Source organism: Monodelphis domestica, chromosome 2, assembly GCF_027887165.1.
Source record: "Monodelphis domestica isolate mMonDom1 chromosome 2, mMonDom1.pri, whole genome shotgun sequence".
Classification (NCBI taxonomy): Eukaryota; Metazoa; Chordata; class Mammalia; order Didelphimorphia; family Didelphidae; genus Monodelphis; species Monodelphis domestica.
Genome location: NC_077228.1, coordinates 66,702,933 through 66,721,340, shown reverse-complemented (window position 1 = coordinate 66,721,340; position 18,408 = coordinate 66,702,933). Strand labels below are relative to the sequence as shown.

The 18,408-nt window shown below is 36.4% G+C and overlaps 1 protein-coding gene across 8 annotated transcripts in view; it reads right to left on the bottom strand.

Moving 5' to 3' along the window:
- DNM3 (dynamin 3) overlaps window positions 1-18,408 on the bottom strand; it is a 647,411-nt gene that overhangs the window by 582,087 nt on the left and 46,916 nt on the right. The window lies entirely within an intron of this gene.

Here is an 18,408-nt window from a genome sequence, read left to right as displayed (position 1 = left end):
GGACAGCTGCTACCAAATGAACAATGGCACTTAAATATAATTTCATGGCCCAATTGGCCAAGCTTCCTATGTATTCCTGTAAATGAGAGGAAGACAGAAAGAACTAATAAACATTTTGCCACATATGAATTATAAACTTTAAAATTAATGGGCACCAAAATTTATTTGTCCCATTTTTAATTTGTTATAAGATACATGTAAAAGAGGCTGCTAGATCTGGAACTGACATGACTGACTGGATCCAAAGAACTATAATTAATAAATCATCAATATCAACCTGGAATGATGTTTCTGATAGACTGTCTCAGGTACCTTAACCCTATGCAACTCAATATTTTTATTGGTGACTTAAATGAAGTTATAGATGGTATATTTATCAAATACATAGTCAGACAATGCTAACCTGGGAAGGAGAGCAAATGAGATAGATGATAGAATAAAGAAACTATAAAAGGATTTCAACAAACTAGAAAGATGGACTCAATCAATTAAGGTCAAATTTTCAAAAGACACATCTATACTTGAGTTCCCAATTTCAACAGCATAAATTCAGGATGAAGGAGACAGAAATATACAACATGATTTCTGTGAAAAGTATTATCTGAGGGTTTTGATGGACCTCATCAAAATTAGTCAATGATGTGTGATGACAGCTAAAAAAAAAAACTAGTATAATCTTATATTCTCCACAGCGAAGCAATCTCCAGAGTAAGGAAAATATTAATTCCACTGTACTGTGCCAAACTTGTGCCACACCTGGAGCATCATGTTCAGCTGTGGGTACCATATTTTAAGCATGCCACTGACAAAGGGAAACCCATACAAAGGAGTGTAACCAGAATGGTGAAGAACCTAGGGATTATGCCATTCAAAAATCTGCTGAAAAAAAAACTGAAGATGCTTATTTTTATAAAATATTTGGTGGTGAGAAAGGATAAATGATAATTCTCTTCAAGTATTTGAAGAATTGTCATGTGAAAGAAAGATGGAACTTATTCTGTTTACCGCGGAGGACAGAACTAGGAACAATGGATTGAAGATTCAAAGAGATAGATTTCCAGTCAGTGCAATAAAAATGCTTCCTCAAGATGGAGAGCTATCAAAATGTTGAGTGATCTATATGACAACATATGGGTTGAGCTAGATAATACCTGAAGTTCTTAGGAAATGTGAGATACTATGAAATGCAATAGCAATAATAATGCAGCAATCTCCCTCATTAAGAAAGAGAACATTTAAAAGTCTTTGACAAAATACAACACTCATCCCTATTGAAAGCACTAGAAAGCATAGGAATAGAAGGGCCTTTCCTAAAAATAATAAACAGTATATATCTAAAACCATCAGCAAACATCATCTGCAATGGGGACAAACTAGAAGCCTTCCCAATAAGATCAGGAGTGAAACAAGGATGCCCATTATCACCTCTACTATTTGACATTGTACTAGACACACTAGCAGTAGCAATTAGAGAAGAAAAAGAAATTGAAGGTATTAAAATAGGCAATGAGGAGACCAAGCTATCACTCTTTGCAGATGATATGATGGTCTAATTAAAGAATCCTAGAGAATCAACCAAAAAGCTAATCGAAATAATGAACAACTTTAGCAAAGTTGCAGGATACAAATAAACCCACATAAGTCATCAGCATTTCTTTACATCTCCAACACATATAAGCAGCAAGAATTAGAAAGAGAAAATCCATTTAAAATCATCCTAGACAATATAAAATACTTGGGAATCTATCTGCTGAGACAAACACAGGAACTATATGAACACAACTACAAAACACTTTCCACATGATTAAAACTAGATCTAAACAATTGGAAAAACATCGACTGCTCATGAGTAGGACGAGCTAACATAATAAAAATTACAATCCTACCCAAATTAATTTACTTATTTAGTGCCATACCCATTGAACTACCAAAAAACTTTTTACTGAATTAGAAAAAACCATAACAAAGTTCATTTGGAAGATCAAAAGATCAAGTATATCCAGGAAAATCATGAAAAAAAATACAAAGGAAGGAGGCCTTGCAGTCCCAGATCTCAAACTATATTATAAAGCAGTGGTCATCAAAACCATTTGGTACTGGCTAAGAGACAGAAAGGAGGATCAATAGAATAGACTTGGGGTAAGTGACTTCAACAAGACAGTCTATGATAAGCCCAAAGATCCCAGCTTTGGGGACTAAAACTCACTATTTGATTAAAAAAAAAAAACTGCTGAGAAAATTGGAAGACAGTATGGGAGAGATTAGGCTTGGATCAACATCTCACCCCCTACACCAGGATAAACTCAGAATGTGTGAATGACTTAAATATAGAGAAGGAAACTATAAGCAAATTAGGTGAACACAGAATAGTATACATGTCAGATCTTTGGGAAAGGAAAGACTTTAAAACCAAGCAAGAGCTAGAAAAATCATGAAATGTAAAAACAATCATTTTGATTACATTAAATTAAAAGGGTTTTTTACAAACAAAACCAATGCAACCAAAATTAGAAGGGAAGCATCAAATTGGGGAAAAAATCTTCATAACAAAAACCTCTGACAAAGGTCGAATTACTCAAATTTATAAAGAGCTAAACCAATTGTACAAAAAATCAAGCCATTCTCCAATTGATATATAGGCAAGAGATATGAATAGACAATTTTCAGTTAAAGAAATCAAAACTATTAATAAGCACATGAAAAAGTGTTCTAAATCTCTTATGATCCAAGAGATGCAAATCAAAACAACTCTGAGGTATCACCTCACACCTAGCAGATTGGCTAACATAACAGCAAAGGGAAGTAATGAATGCTGGCAGGGATGTGGCAAAGTTGGGACATTAATACACTGCTGATGGAGTTGTGAATTAATCCAACCATTCTGGAGCGCAATTTGGAACTATACCCAAAAGGCACTAAAAGACTGTCTGCCCTTTGATCCAGCCATAGCACTGCTGGGTTTGTACCCCAAAGAGATAATAAGGAAAAAGACTTGTACAAGAATATTCATAGCTGCGCTCTTTGTGGTGGCAAAAAAATTGGAAAATGAGATGCCCTTCATTTGGGAAATGGCTGAACAAATTGTGGTATATGTTGGTGATGGAATACTATTGTGCTAAAAGGAATAATAAAGTGGAGGAATTCCATGGGAACTGGAACAACCTCCAGGAAATGATGCAGAGCGAGAGGAGCAGAACCAGGAGATCATTGTACACAGAGACTGATATACTGTGGTACAATCAAATGTAATGGACTCCCCCATTAGTGGCAATGCAGTGATACTGAACAACCCAGAGGGATCTACGAGAAAGAATACTATCCACATTCAGAGAAAAAACTCTGGGAGTAGAAACACAGAAGAAAAACAACTGCTTGAATACATGGGTTGAGGGAGATATGATTGGGGATATAGACTCTAAGTGATCACACCCTAATGCAAATATTAATAATATGAAAATAGGTTCTAATCAAGGACACATATAATACCCAATGAAATTGCATGTTGGCTGCGGGAAGGGTGGGTAGAGGGGAGGGAGGGAAATAATGTGATTCTTCTAACCAAGGAATAATGTTCTAAATGGACTAAATAAATTAATTTTAAAAATATCTATAGTTGTTGTTTTTGTGGTGGCAAAGAAGTGGAAATTGAAAGGATGCCCATTAACTAGGGAATGGTTGAACAAATTATGGTACCTGTAGGCAATGGAATACTATTATGTTATAAGACATGATAAGCAGAATGATTTCAGAAAAACTGAGAAATCTGCGGGGACTGATGCAGAGTGAAATAAGCAGAACTGGGAGAACATTTTACACATTAATAACAATATTGGACAAGGATTATCTAGGAAAACTTGGCTACTCTTAGCAATGCAATGATCTGGGATAATCTTGAAAGACTTATGATGGAGAATGCTATCAACCTCCAGAGAAAGGACTGTTGGAGTCATCTTTCACATGGGTGTATTTTTGGTTTTATTTTGAGATTTTGGTTATGTATGAGTTTGCTCTTACAACTATGACCAATACAGAATTATGTTTTTGATGACAATAAAAAATGGAAAAAATGGAAAATTAAAAAAAAGAAAGAGAGCATTTATCATGATGACTTTTGGTGGGACTCTGCAAACCAACAGCAATGATTTATTATTTATCAGAAGAGTAAAAACAGGTTTTAGGAGAGTAGAGGAAAGATTTAGAAAAACCAAATAAAAGAATCTTGGGTATCTAACAATATAGAATCTTTTAACAAGTTCCACACAGTGTAAATTAAGAGACAAATGAAACAATTAGTTTCCTTTAGAGGAAACAGCTTCTGTACTGGCATGTGCTTGAAAAGCACACACAATCAAAGGTGAAAATGAAGAAGAGCAAAATTCCAGAAATATACTCATTTTAGATCTAACTTCTCCTAAAATGTATTTTGACAAGCAGATGGTTGGAACTCCAAAGAGATATAGAAGATAGCATAATTCAAGAAAATGCCAGAGTATTTCTCAGAGTTGTGCACATTTATGTTTCTGTCTCATGATTCAGAATCACATAATTGGAAAGGTCCTCAGAAACCACGTAATCTAACCTATATGAAACCACTATCTAAAATCATAAAAAACTATTGCTGGCAATTCATAATCTAACCACTTCTTGAAGATCTCCAATGAAGAGCGACCTACAATCTCCTAAGATAACCAATCAACTTTTTGCATAGTCCTAATTATAAGAAATGATTTCCACACATCAAACTGGAATTTGTCTTTTGAACTGATTTATATTTTATCTTTCTCAATTCCATGTAATAACAATTTTCAACATGTTTTCCAAAATTATAAGATCCAAATTGTCTCCCTCCAGGCATTTTCACTGATTGTTCCTCATGTCTAGAATTCTGTTCCCTCTCCTTTCTATTTCCTGGCTTCTTGGCTTCCTTGAAGTCCCTTTCCTGATTCCCCTTAATGCTAGTGCCCTCCCTCTACTTTTATCTCCAATTTATCCCATGTGTAATTTCATTATTTGTAGTTATTTGCATGTCATCTCTCAAGAGGAGGAACTGTTTTTTGCATCTCCAGCACAGTGCCTAGAACATAGTAGGCAATTAATAAGTGATTGTTGAATAACTGCCACTTTCTCTTTTTTTCAGTTCTCATACTTTTACCAATGTATGTTGATCATCAGATTGATGAGGAAAACCTATTATTCCATTTTTAGATATCACCACTTTAGAAAATTTTATGTTATTAAATAATTGTATTTTGCCAATCAGTAGAATGATGTACTCATGTTTCAGCAAAGCTGGATTTCTTGCCATTTGACCCCGTCTTCTCCTATATATGTGTCTTTGCTCTTATAATCTCTTTCTTTAAATATCTAACTTTACTGTCTCCTCCATTAACTCTTTCCTGACAATTATTCTGACTCCACCTCCATATGTACTTTGGGACTTCTGATAATTATGAAATATTGGACTAGATAAATGTTAGCTAAAAAGAACAACATTTATATTCCATATCCCTAATATTTGGGTTCAGATGCTGAGGTACCACCTCACACCTAGCAGATTGGTCAATGTAAGAATAAAGGACAAATAATATATGTTGAACGGAATGTGGCAAAATTGAAACACTAATCCATTGCTGGTGGAGTTGTGAATTGATCCAACCATTCTGGAGGGCAATTTGGAACTATGCCCAAAGGGCTTTAAAAGACTGCCTGCCCTTTGATCCAGCCATAGCACTGCTGGGTTTGTACCCCAAAGAGATAATAAGGAAAAATGTTTCTACAAAATTATTCATAGCTGCACTCTTTGTGGTGGCAAAAAAAATGAAAAATGAGGGAGTGTCCCTCAATTGGGGAATAGCTAAACAAATTGTAGTATCTGATGATGATGGAATACTATTGTGCTGTAAGGAGTGACGAACTGGAGGAATTCTATATGAACTGGAAAGACCTCCAAGAACAGATGCAGAGTGAAATGATCAGAACCAAGAAAACATTGTACACTGAAAGTGAAACATGGGAAACTATCCAATGTGATGGACTTTCTACCAGTAGTAATACAATAATCCAGGACATTCCTAAGGGACTTATGAGAAAGAATGCTATCCACATTGAGAGAAAGAATAATGGGAGTAGAAATGTAAATGAAAAATTTATGGTTTATTTTTTGTGTAAATGGGTATATGATTTGGGGTTTCAACTTTAAAAGATTGCTCTATGGTAAAAATGAATAATGTGGATATAGATATCAAATAAAAAAATATTTGGGTTCAGAAAATTTAAATTAATATGTTTTTCCATGGGATAAGGCACCATGAGCCAATAACAAAAATTGGGGGCCAGCATGAAATGGTAACAGGAGTGATTTAGATGCAGAGGATCTGAGTTTGAATCACAGCTTTGCCACAAAGTCCCTAGCATAGCTCCAGGGACATAGCAGACACTTAATAAAATGCTAAAAGTCACAATTTGATTATGTAATTTGGAGAAAGTCAATTAAACTCTTTATACCTCAGTTTCCTTATATGTAAAAAGAAGGAATTGGACCAGATAACTCCTAAGGCCTCTTTTAGCTTTAAATCTATCACTGGACACAATCATTAATAGATTTCACAGCAGGCTGTCCTTCACTACCCTCAAATTTCAAATAGATTTGACATAATTTAAATTGCTTTCACCCTTGGGCTTAAATTTGCTTCAAGTTCAATCTCAACCCAAATATTCCTTCTTTAGACTTGCCTTAAGATTCTGATTCTAAATCTAATCCATCCCACTGTAAACCTTAAAATTTCTTAGACTTATAAATGTTGGAAATTTCACCATTGGGAAATTTCATACTTGAAAAATTTCCTACTGATAGTCTATTGGAATATGAACCCCCCTTTGGCATGGGAGGGTCCTTCTCCTCCCTACTTAAGATTACTTTAGGACAGAAACCTTTTGCTGAACAATGGAAAGGGCTTTGACCTATACTTAAGCATAGAACAGGAAGTTCTTTGAGTCATGATTGATTTTAGAATTGATACAATAGAGATACTTGGAATGACAGAACCAGGTCTTGGAACTTCCAATCTCCACCCTACTCAGTCCTAACAGGATTTAGGAAGGGCTGCAGCATAGATCAAAATTTAATTATTTGAGAATATGACCTTCAATAGACATGTGCAAAGGGGCAGACCTCTGGGCGGTCCTGGGTTAAGCTAGAGCCACCATTGGCACAGGGAAGACATGGACAGTGATTGGTAGATGTGAGAACTGAGGGGAGGGAACTGAGATGGGGTCCTTAAAGATAGTAGGGTCTGAGGACTGAGGGGAGGTGGGAGAGGTTTTGCTCTGAGAGGTTGTGCTCTGAGAAGCTTGCTCTGAAGGAAGCTGGAGGTGGAGGCCCCTGAGACTGTTTCTCCAGTGAGTGATAGGGACGGATCTCTTTTCTTTGCCTCAGCTATCTAAGGGCTTGGGCCTTTTGGCCCAGCCTAAACAGAGGGGGTATTTAAGCCATATTCCCTTCTCTCTCTCTCTCTCTCTCTCTCTCTCTCTCTCTCTCTCTCTCTCTCTCTCTCTCATACCTTTCTTCCTCCTGTTTGTAATTAAACTCCATAAAAGGTTGACTGATGACTTGAGTTTTCATTAAGGAATTACATAGCTGAATTCCTTGGCGACCTTAAATTAATATATATCAGTCTTTTAAAGTGATTTCCTTGTCACACCACTCTTTCCTCTCCTTTGAACAAATTGAGCACAAGCTAATTTCAAAGACAGCAGTGTTATGTGGTTACCTACATGACTTCACTTTTTTTTTTTAGAGAGACAATGTTAGCACTATTTATTAATGTTTAGTAGATTTTATAAATAGGAATATATTATTAGTTTTTCTTATGAAGCCCTTTAAGAAACCAATATTGACTTGGAAGGCAACCTCTAACGAAGTAATACTAGTTATCTATATATGTATGTTATGAAACATTTTTAAAGGTGTAAGTGATGTGCTTTTTAAATGTGCTGATGACAATGCTATCACAGATGGGATTCTAAACTGAGCCAATTCTAGTAAGATGCAATTTAATTAAAGACATCAGTTCAAAAAATCAACTTCACAAAAACAAGATTGGAGAAATTTGGATAAGCATTATTTGAAAAAGTTTTAGTAGACTTCTAGCTCAAAAGGAGTTGAAAGCATAATTTGGAAGCTAAAAATACTCATGTGATCTAAGACTAAAGTAATTAAGAAAGGTATAATATCCAGCACTAGGAAAGTGATAGCTTTTCTGTATCTTGTCCTAGTTAGATCACAATTGGAATAGTGCATTCAGTCCTTTGGGAAGTATATTGATAATTTAGAGATCATCTTGAGGATAACTATTATTTATAGTTAAGAATCAACTAAGAATAAGTTGAAAGAACTTTTCATAATTAATCTGATGAAGGAAAAAGTCAGGAGAACATTGGAAAAAAGAATTCAAGTCCTTTTCAACTTGGGGCAAAGGGACAAGTTACAAAAAAGTAAAGTCTGATATAAGGAGGAATTTGATTATTAGAGATAACTCAAAATGGAATGTTTAAGATACTAAAGAAGAACAATTTTGAAGTATAATTATGTTTGCCTACATAAATCTTTACTAAAAATTAAATATACTTTTCAAGTTTTTCTTTTGTACTTCCAGGCTTTATATAAACTCTACAGTGTAGCATCTACCCACAGACATTTGTATCAAAATGCTTTTCCTGCATCGAAATCAAACTCTACTGAAGAATCAGAACGGAAGAAAATGTAATCCATATTTTAAAAATAGATGCATGAACATTTATCCATTATATCATCAGTTACATGCATACATGTACATATTTTAAAGTATTTAAGATTATGACTTCACATTTTAAAAGAAAACAAAACTAGTTTTTATCAGACTCCTTCTAGTATCCAAAATAAATTTTTTAAATTTAAAATTTAAAATTAAAATTACAGGAGCCAAACAGCAACTGAGTAGTACAATACAACTGAATATTTAGAAGTTGACGACAGTGTAACAAAACAGTTTTTCTGTTAAGAATTCTATGGTCATCTCTCTGATAATCACTATTGTACTCTATCAAATCTCTATATATTGTACTCTGTCAAATCACAAACAACAAATGTTCTTCAGTCACAAATCAGTAAACAAAAGTTTGATGATGTACAAAATAAGTCATGACTAGAAACAAGTTTTTAAATGTTAAACATTAAGTTGTTAAATGAATGGAAAAAAGCATTTATTGTGTGCTAGAAACAATCATAAATGAAACGCAGCCCATCTCCTGAAGGAGCTTACAATTCCATTAATCATATACATCACATCTGTGGTCAAAATGAAGTGTTCAGCAAAGAAATCAATAATGCAGCCATTCATCTTTTAATCTTAATTCTCCTCACTAAGAAAATGTCATCTATGAAAATCTTGATTTAAAAACAGACAAAATAGAAAATGATCATGTTACAAAACAATTCTGTTCTTCACAAAAAAAAAAAATCATGCTCTAAATTAAGAGCAGACTGGCAAATTTTAAGTAAGAATACTAACAGCTACTGCCAAAGATCAAAGGAAAATTAAGATAAATTATCTCTGAAATGGTATTATATTAATGGGAAAACATTATTTTAGTTTAAAATATCCCATTAACATACAATATTTTCAAGGAGGAGACTGTATTTTACAAAATCACAGTAGTACTTTTTCTAATAAAGTGTGCATATAAACTGTGCTTCCTTTGTACTCCTTTTGGTTTCAGCTAATATTGAAGCCTTTTTTTTCAAGCTCTGGGGCCTCTACAAACTCACTATACTTTCACAAGGCCTATCTGTTCTGCAGACAGCTGGTAGCTTGTCCTCTACACTGGCAAGATTTATTGGAAACTCCATTAGTTCGTTCTAATCAGGCAGGGATTGACAACTCCTAGGTCTTCTCTGAGTTGGCACAAGTGCTTAAAGGTCAGGCAGCTGGAGACCTCATCTAGAAAATGAAGAAGATAGAATCTAATACCTTATCTTCTAATGTTTGGTCAAATGCGGTTCTCTCTCCTACCTCACCCCTAATACAGACAATGAAATATGTTTCAGTGTCACATGGGGAAAAAACTTCTTCAAACTTTGTATACCCCTTCTAAAAAGGCAAAAATACTTCTTCAAATACAGATTCTTCACATATAAAGGTTCATGTCAAGAAGATTTAAACTTTTATGCCCTTCCAATTGATGTAATCTCCAAAAAGTTTTATTTTCCTGCTCTTTTGTCTGCTCTCTCCTTTGCACTGCCCTGTATTATTCAATTGGTCCCTATCATAGCTCCAGCAGAAAGGAAGTTCATGGAAGGCAAGAACTGTTTCATTTGTCTTTGTACTCCCAGGACCTAGCGCAGTATTTTGAACATTCTAGGTACTTAACAAATTTTTGAAGTGTTTTTTGGCTATATTTAAATATTTTTTCCTAGGCAACTTCAATTATTCAAATAGGAGTCCAAGTGACCATAGCCTTAACCATCTTAATTAACTCAAACAACTTCTCAGTGCTCTAGGCAGCTAAGACTATAAATTAAATTTATTGACCTATATTGGAAGCTCTTCATACCTATGAAATCAAAGGTCTTGTCTCCAGCCTTATCATGAATGTAAGACTAACCCCCCTCACCTGAACAGTAATTCATATAATAAAACTGTCACTAAAAATTATGAACTGCATTGCCAATGCTAATGAATCTTAGGCAAGTTCCAAAATTAACAAGTATTTTTCGAGGATACATACATATATACATATATATGACCAGAAGTGTGCTAAAACTAGGAAATGTAAGGATTTATGAAGGTATCTCTATTCTTAAGAACTGACAATCTAGTTTGGAAAGACTAAAACCAAAATAAATGGAAAAGTTAGAAAAATATTCAATATTACCTATATTCTAGTTATTATCAATATATTTCAGAGAAGAAGGATATTGCATAACCAAACAATAATGAAGAGATTTTCCAGACTTAGCAGGAAGGCTCACATTGGGGATTAATGGAAAAATGAGATTTAATAGAAAATATGGAGCCAGACTGTAGAGCCTTGGGAATCCAGCAGTGTTTAGATTTGACATGGGAAGGACATAGAAGCCATTATAGGCTCGCAGGCAAGAGACAAACTGCTGTAAGTGGTAGTTTCAAAAGATTAATCTGGCAGCTAAAAAAAAAAATGGTACAGTGGACAGAAGCTAGAAGATCTGGGTTCCTGTCCCATCCCTGATAATACTAGCTGTGTGACTAAGAATAGTCACTTAATTTCTCAATGACCATCAGGTAAATCCCTAAAAACTACATGCAGGAGTCATTAATCTGCATTGGTGGAGGGAGTTATCCCCCTCCAGGTGCTCTTTTACTCCATTGAAATCGCAAGTTTAGTCATTTTTTTTAATTTTTAAAAAATCTTGGTATGGGAAGCAGCAAGACCAGTTATTATTACAACTGCAATTTAATTACAAGTTATTAATAATTGATACATAAATTAAGAAGGACCCAAACTATGGGTCCAAGCAATAATGAAGAAAGAACAATGAATAAGCCAAGAGGGTATCTTAAGTCAAGTCAAACATTTATTAAGTGTCTACTATGTGGAGATGGCGAGGTGGCTCAGTAGATTGAGAGCCAGGTCTGGAGACAGGAGGTTCGAATGTGACCTTATATACTTTCTAGCTGTGTGACCCTAAGCAAGTCACTTAACCCCAGTTGCCTAGCCCTATCTGCATTTTTGCCTTTGAACCAATACTAGGTATCCATTCTAAGACAGAAGGTAAAAACAAAGGAATCTACTACGTGCATTTCTTTTTGAAAGAAGAAATGACAGGACTAAATAGAATGGAGAGTAAAGAATCAAAGGTGACTATGGATTCTAACCTAAGAAATGAATCATTAGGAAAGGAAGCAACTCTGTGGTGCAGCTTATATACAGTGCATACCTCGGTGCTGTAAACTCTCAAATATTTGGGGAATGGACCTAATTCACCTTGAAGAAAACCGAAGGAATAACTGAACGTGAGAGTTCTGTTGCACAGAATCTTTTGTCAATAGTTGTAAGCACAAGATGGGGGAGGCATGTATAGACATTAATTAGAAAAAGATGTGGGCGTTTTAGTGAACTACAAGCTCAATATGAGTCAACAATATGATATAGCAGCCAAGAAAATGAGTACAATATTTAGTTGTATTAAGAGCCAGAATATTCATGAAGAGGGAGTCGATAGTCCCGTCACCCGGGATCCGAGCTTTTCAGAGTAGGTGCCATATTGTAGAAAGGATTTTGGTTAGCCATTGACTATGGGGAGGATAAGATTATACATTCAAAGCAGCTCTTAGAGGTCATCTGGTCTAGAGGTGTTCATTCAGACAGAAGGGGGGCCACCAGGGGGTGTTACCCATATTTTGTTGTACAGTATTTTTATTAATTTTTATGAAATAGTCGGCAATGGCACCTTACGCCAGTCCAACACCTCTGGTCTAGTTCGGGCTCCTCGTTTTTTAGTAAGGACGCGAGGAGCAAAGAATGGAAATGCTGAGCCCGAGACAGAACCAGAACTCCAGCAGCACACCAGTCCCCCCCCCCGCCCCCGCCCTGCCACAATCAAAAAAGCCTGGCATTCCTGACCCAGGAGGCTGGTGAAGAAACGAGGGGCGTGAGCCCGGAAACCAAGAAGGAAGGGGCGACGCTTGTCTTTGCGTACTCCATAGTCATGACAATAATAAGAGCAGACAGAGCTGGTGCTGTTGGGTTTGCCATATGCTTCACAAACATCCTAATGGGATCCTCACAACAATCCTAGGAAGCATTTCAGAGGAGGAAACTGAGCTTCAGAGAAATCCACAGGATCACAGGTTTAGAACTGAAAGGGTCCTTGGACTATTTTTAGTCCAATTCCCTCATTGTAAAGATGAGAAAACTAAGGCCCAGAAAGCCTTTGAGTAATTTACCAAGGGCCACAGAAGCGGTATCAAAGGGAGGATATGAATTCAGGTCTCTCCCACTCCCAGGTCTAGCCATTTTCTATCCCACCACAAAGCCAATATATATCAGTCAGAAGCACACTGGTGACTATTTCAACACATTGTAATTCTTTTCATAAAATCCAACTTTTACTGACCAGTGGTTTAACCTTTTTTGTGATATCACAAGACATTTTAAAAATCAAGGCTACTTTTTTCCTATTACCAACAATGTTAGGGGACAGCTGGGTGGCTCAGTGGATTGAGAGTCAGGCCCAGAGATGGGAGGTCCTGGCTTCCAATCTGGCCCCAGACACTTCCTAGCTGTGTGACCCTGGGCAAGTCACTTAACCCCCCTTGCCTAGTCCTTGCTGCTCTTCTGCCTCAGAACCAATACCAAGTATTGATTCTAAGACAGAAGGCAAGAGTTTAAAAAAAAAAACAGTGTTAGCCAATCAGAAGCAAAATGAATGACCTGAGTTAGAAAGGACCTCAGAGTCCTCCAGTCCACCCATCATTGTACAAATATTCCCTCCTAACATACTCAACAAGGAGCAGAGCCTAAGAATTCAGCCTGGAATTCCTACCCTCTCAGAGCCCGAAAAGTACTTAAAGATAACAGACCAAATCCCCCCCCCAAGCATTGGAATCTCTGACAAGACCCCTGAATTTATACACCAACATTCCTGAGTTCATACATTCACTGCTTAAATTTTTTCTGTGATAGGCACTAAGCATCTAATTCAGCTCTGAGCAGCTCTAATTGTTAGAAACCGGACTAACCTACAACAGTAGTATTAAACACTGCTGGGCATTAAAGATAGATGGTATCTTGGACGATTTAGCCAATCAACCAAGAAACGTTTATTTAACATCTACTGTGTACCAGGTTGTACTAGAAGCTGGGGATGCAATGCCAATAATGAAATAATATACCATAACCCTATTATTTTAAATGTGAAATAGTAATTTTCCCAAGGACACATGTAGCAGAATATTAATAAGAACCCAAGACTTCTGAGTATTTTTCTATTATTCTTTCCTCTCTATCATTTAGCTTTTATATGTTGATTATCCACAAAGAATAAAAAATGCTATTAATTACCACCCTCCAAAAAAAAACCCCATTAATCACCACTCCTGCAAACCTTGTTTTCTTTCTCCTCCTCTCTAATTGTTACTAATATATACTGTATAGTTATATATAAATATATTTGTATATGTGTGTGTAAAGATTCTTGATTATGTAGACTTTAACTTTCTGTATATAAAATGTTCAGTGTTTCATAAATATAATTCTTTTCCCTAAAATTGTAAACTCCTTAAAGGTAATTAGGGGCAGCTAGGTGATACAGTGAATAAAGTGCCAGACCTGGAATTAGGAAGTCTCATCTCTTTTGGCTCAAATCTGGTCTCAGACATTACTGGCTAAATGACCATGGGCAAGTCACTTTACCCTGTTTGCCTCAGTTTCCTCATCTATAAAATAAGAAGGAAATGGTAAGCCACTCTAGTATCTTTGCCAAGAAAACCCAAATGAGATCACAGAGAGTAAGATAAACTGAAACAATTGAAAAACAAGTAATTATCATAGGCACTCAATAAATATTGGCTAAACTAAATAATTCATGCCCATCTCTTTCTTTATTAGTTAAAAAGGGCACATCAAACTGAACTGACTTACAAATGCCCTGCTTCTCCTTTAAAAGCTGGTCCAACAGAACTGTTTGTTCACGGAGTTAGAAAGTACCAACCTCTGCCTGAATAGGATGTCCTCCAATACACATCACATCAGTAGTCAGTCATCTGGAATTTGTTTGAAGACCTCCAGGAGAGAACAGCCACATATACCTGCCCTACTTCTGGAGAGCTGAGAGAGGAAGTTTTTCCTCAAATAAAATTTTGTCTCCTTCTTTACTAATACATTCAGTGCTCCCAGGACTGTTCTTTGAGGTCAAACAGAACAAATCTAATCCCTATTCCACATGGCAACCTTTCAAATACTTTGAGACAATTATGATTATTCTGTTTCTCTCTCTCTCTCAATCTCTCTGTCACTCTCTCTCCTCTCCCCTTTTTTGGCTGCTTATTCTTCTTTTTCTTCTTCTTCTTCTTCCTCTCTCTCTCTCTCTCTCTCTCTCTCTCTCTCTCTCTCTCTCTCTCTCTCTCTCTCTCTCTCTCTCACACACACACACACACACACACACACACACATACACATACCTTAAAAAAGTTTTCCCTTCCAAAGGGGAAACATCTCCAATTCCTTTTATAAAAACCCTCCTATGTCATCAGCTCAAGGTCCTCCAACCTGGTTACCCTCTTCTAGATGCTCCCCAATTCATCAATGCCCTGCCCCAAACCAAATGTTACCCAGCACTGAATACAATTAATTCTCCAGATGTCATTTGACCAGGACACAGTCAGCAAAACTATAATCTCTCTGGCACTAGGTATATACTCTGCCCTTTTTCATGGAGTTAAATTAGCTTAAATGTAGTTATATTAATTTTTGTGGGACTGTTGAATTAAACTAGAATTGAGTCCTCTTAAAACATGCAGTCCTTTTTTCAGAAAGTAGTTACATTTTTCTTACCTACTCTTTTAAAAAAAAACCTCATAATTCCAACACAGCTCAGCAGCAAGAACTAGAAAGAGACCTTAGACAAAATAAAATACTTAGGAATCTATCTCCCGAGACAAACACAGGAACTATATGAACACAACTACAAAACACTTTCCACACAACTAAAACTAGACTTGAACAATTGGAAGAACATTAACTGCTCATGGGTAGGACGAGCCAATATAATAAAAATGACCATCCTACCCAAACTCATCTATCTATTTAGTGCCATACCCATGGAACTTCCAAAAAATGTTTTTACTGATTTAGAAAAAACCATAACAAAGTTCATTTGGAAGAACAAAATATCAAGGATATCCAGGGAAATAATGAAAAAAAGTACAAAGGAAGGGGGCCTTGCAGTCCCAGATCTCAGACTATATTATAAAGCAGCAGTCATCAAAACAATCTGGTACTGGCTAAGAGACAGAAAGGAGGATCAGTGGAATAGACTGGGGGCAAGCGACCTCAGCAAGACAGTATATGACAAACCCAAAGGTCCCAGCTTTGGGGACAAAAATCCACTATTTCATAAAAACTGCTGGGAAAATTGGAGGACAGTGTAGGAAAGATTAGGTTTAGATCAACACCTCATACCCTACACCAAGATAAATAAGATAAATTCAAAATGGGTGAATGACTTGAACATAAAGAAGGAAACTATAAGAAAATTAGGCGAACACAGAATAGCATACATGTCAGACCTTTGGGAAGGGAAAGACTTCAAAACCAAGCAAGACTTAGAAAGAGTTACAAAATGCAAAATAAATAATCTGGAATACATCAAGTTAAAAAGTTTTTGTACAAACAAAACCAATGTAACCAAAATCAGAAGGAAAGCAACAAATTGGGAAACAATCCTCATCAAAACCTCAGACAAAGGTTTAATTACTCAAATTTACAAAGAGCTAAATCAATTGTTCAAAAAATCAAGCCATTCTCCAATTGATAAATGGGCAAGGGACATGAACAGGCATTTCTCAGCCAAAGAAATCAAAACTATTAATAAGCACATGAAAAAGTGCTCTACATCTCTTATAATCAGAGAGATGCAAATCAAAACAACTCTGAGGTATCACCTCACACCTAGCAGATTGGCTAACATGACAGCAAAGGAAAGTAATGAATGCTGGAGTCGATGTGGCAAAGTAGGGACACTAATTCATTGCTGGTGGAGTTGTGAATTGATCCAACCATTCTGGAGGGCAATTTGGAACTATGCCCAAAGGGCGCTAAGAGACTGTCTGTCCTTTGATCCAGCTATAGCACTGCTGGGTTTGTACCCCAAAGAGATAATGGACAAAAAGACTTGTACAAGAATATTCATAGCTGCGCTCTTTGTGGTGGCCAAAAATTGGAAAATGAGGGGATGCCCGTCAATTGGGGAATGGCTGAGCAAATTGTGGTATATGTTGGTGATGGAATACTATTGTGTTCAAAGGAATAATAAAGCGGAGGAATTCCATGGAGACTTGAACGACCTCCAGGAAGTGATGCAGAGCGAAAGGAGCAGAACCAGGAAAACATTATACACAAAGACTGATACACTGTGGTACAATCGAAGGCGATGGACTTCTCCATTAGTGTCAATGCAATGTCCCTGAACAATCTGTAGGGATCTAAAAAATGCTATCCACAAGCAGAGGATAAACTGTGGGAGTAAAAACACCGAGGAAAAGCAACTGCTTGACTACAGGGGTGGAGGAGATATGACTGAGGAGAGACTCTAAAAGAACACTCTAATGCAAATACCAACAGGGAAATGGGTTCGAGTCAAGAACACATGTGATAACCAGTGGAATCGTGTGTTGGCTATGGGAGAGGGAAAGGTGGTGGGAAGGGGGGAGGGAGGAAAAGAAAATGATCTTTGTTTCCAGTTTGTTTGGAAATGACCAAATAAAATAATGTTTAAAATAAAAAAATTTTAAAAAAAACTAACTTGCCATCATAGAATCAATAGTTGATTCCCAGGCAGAAGAACAGTAAGGGCTAGGCAATTGGGGTTAAGTGACTTGCCCAGGGTCACACAGCTAGGATATATATACATATATATATATATATGTCCTCCTATCTCTAGGCTTGGGTTTCTACCTACTGAGGCACTAGCTGCCTCCTACTTTAGAGATGATTTTTAACCTGTTAAAGACTTTGTATTGTGGATGTAGTTAATAGATGTATGCAATTTTACCTTATCAAATATAATTCAATATTTTAGGCCTCTGAATACCCTGAAGATCAGCAGTGGCAGTTGGAGGCAGAGCTTAAGACATAAAGAATATTACAGAATGCTTAAACCCACCACAGTTTTCCTTTTCTGGTAGACAAATGAAGAACTTGAAAATTTACCAACTGCAAGAATTGAGAAAAAAGAAGCACATTTTTTGTGTGTTGTCTACTCCACTCACATCCTTCCCTGGTAAGGTCCAAGCAAAGGAGCTGCTCTCAGGCTGTCCCTATAACCCAAGCATCCAGCTAACTACCTCTACTGTATTAATACTAGATCGGGGGAAAATTATGCAAAGCTATTCCCACACATCTGCAAACATTCTGGGGTTGTACAAAGAGAATGTGCTTCCATTCAGTAGAAATAGATATATAGCTTGAAGCTAAAATGAATAGTTAATTAGTCCTGTAAGTGCTAGTCAAGTTGAAAAAAGATGATAAAGAGTAATAAATGATTCTTTCCTCTGAAAATACAAAGTGTTACCATGACAACATCAACTACTAGAATTTTAGTATTTCTCTTAAAAACTAATAACATCAGATAGCACAGGGTTCTTTTCCTCTCCACTTATATATGGTCTCAAC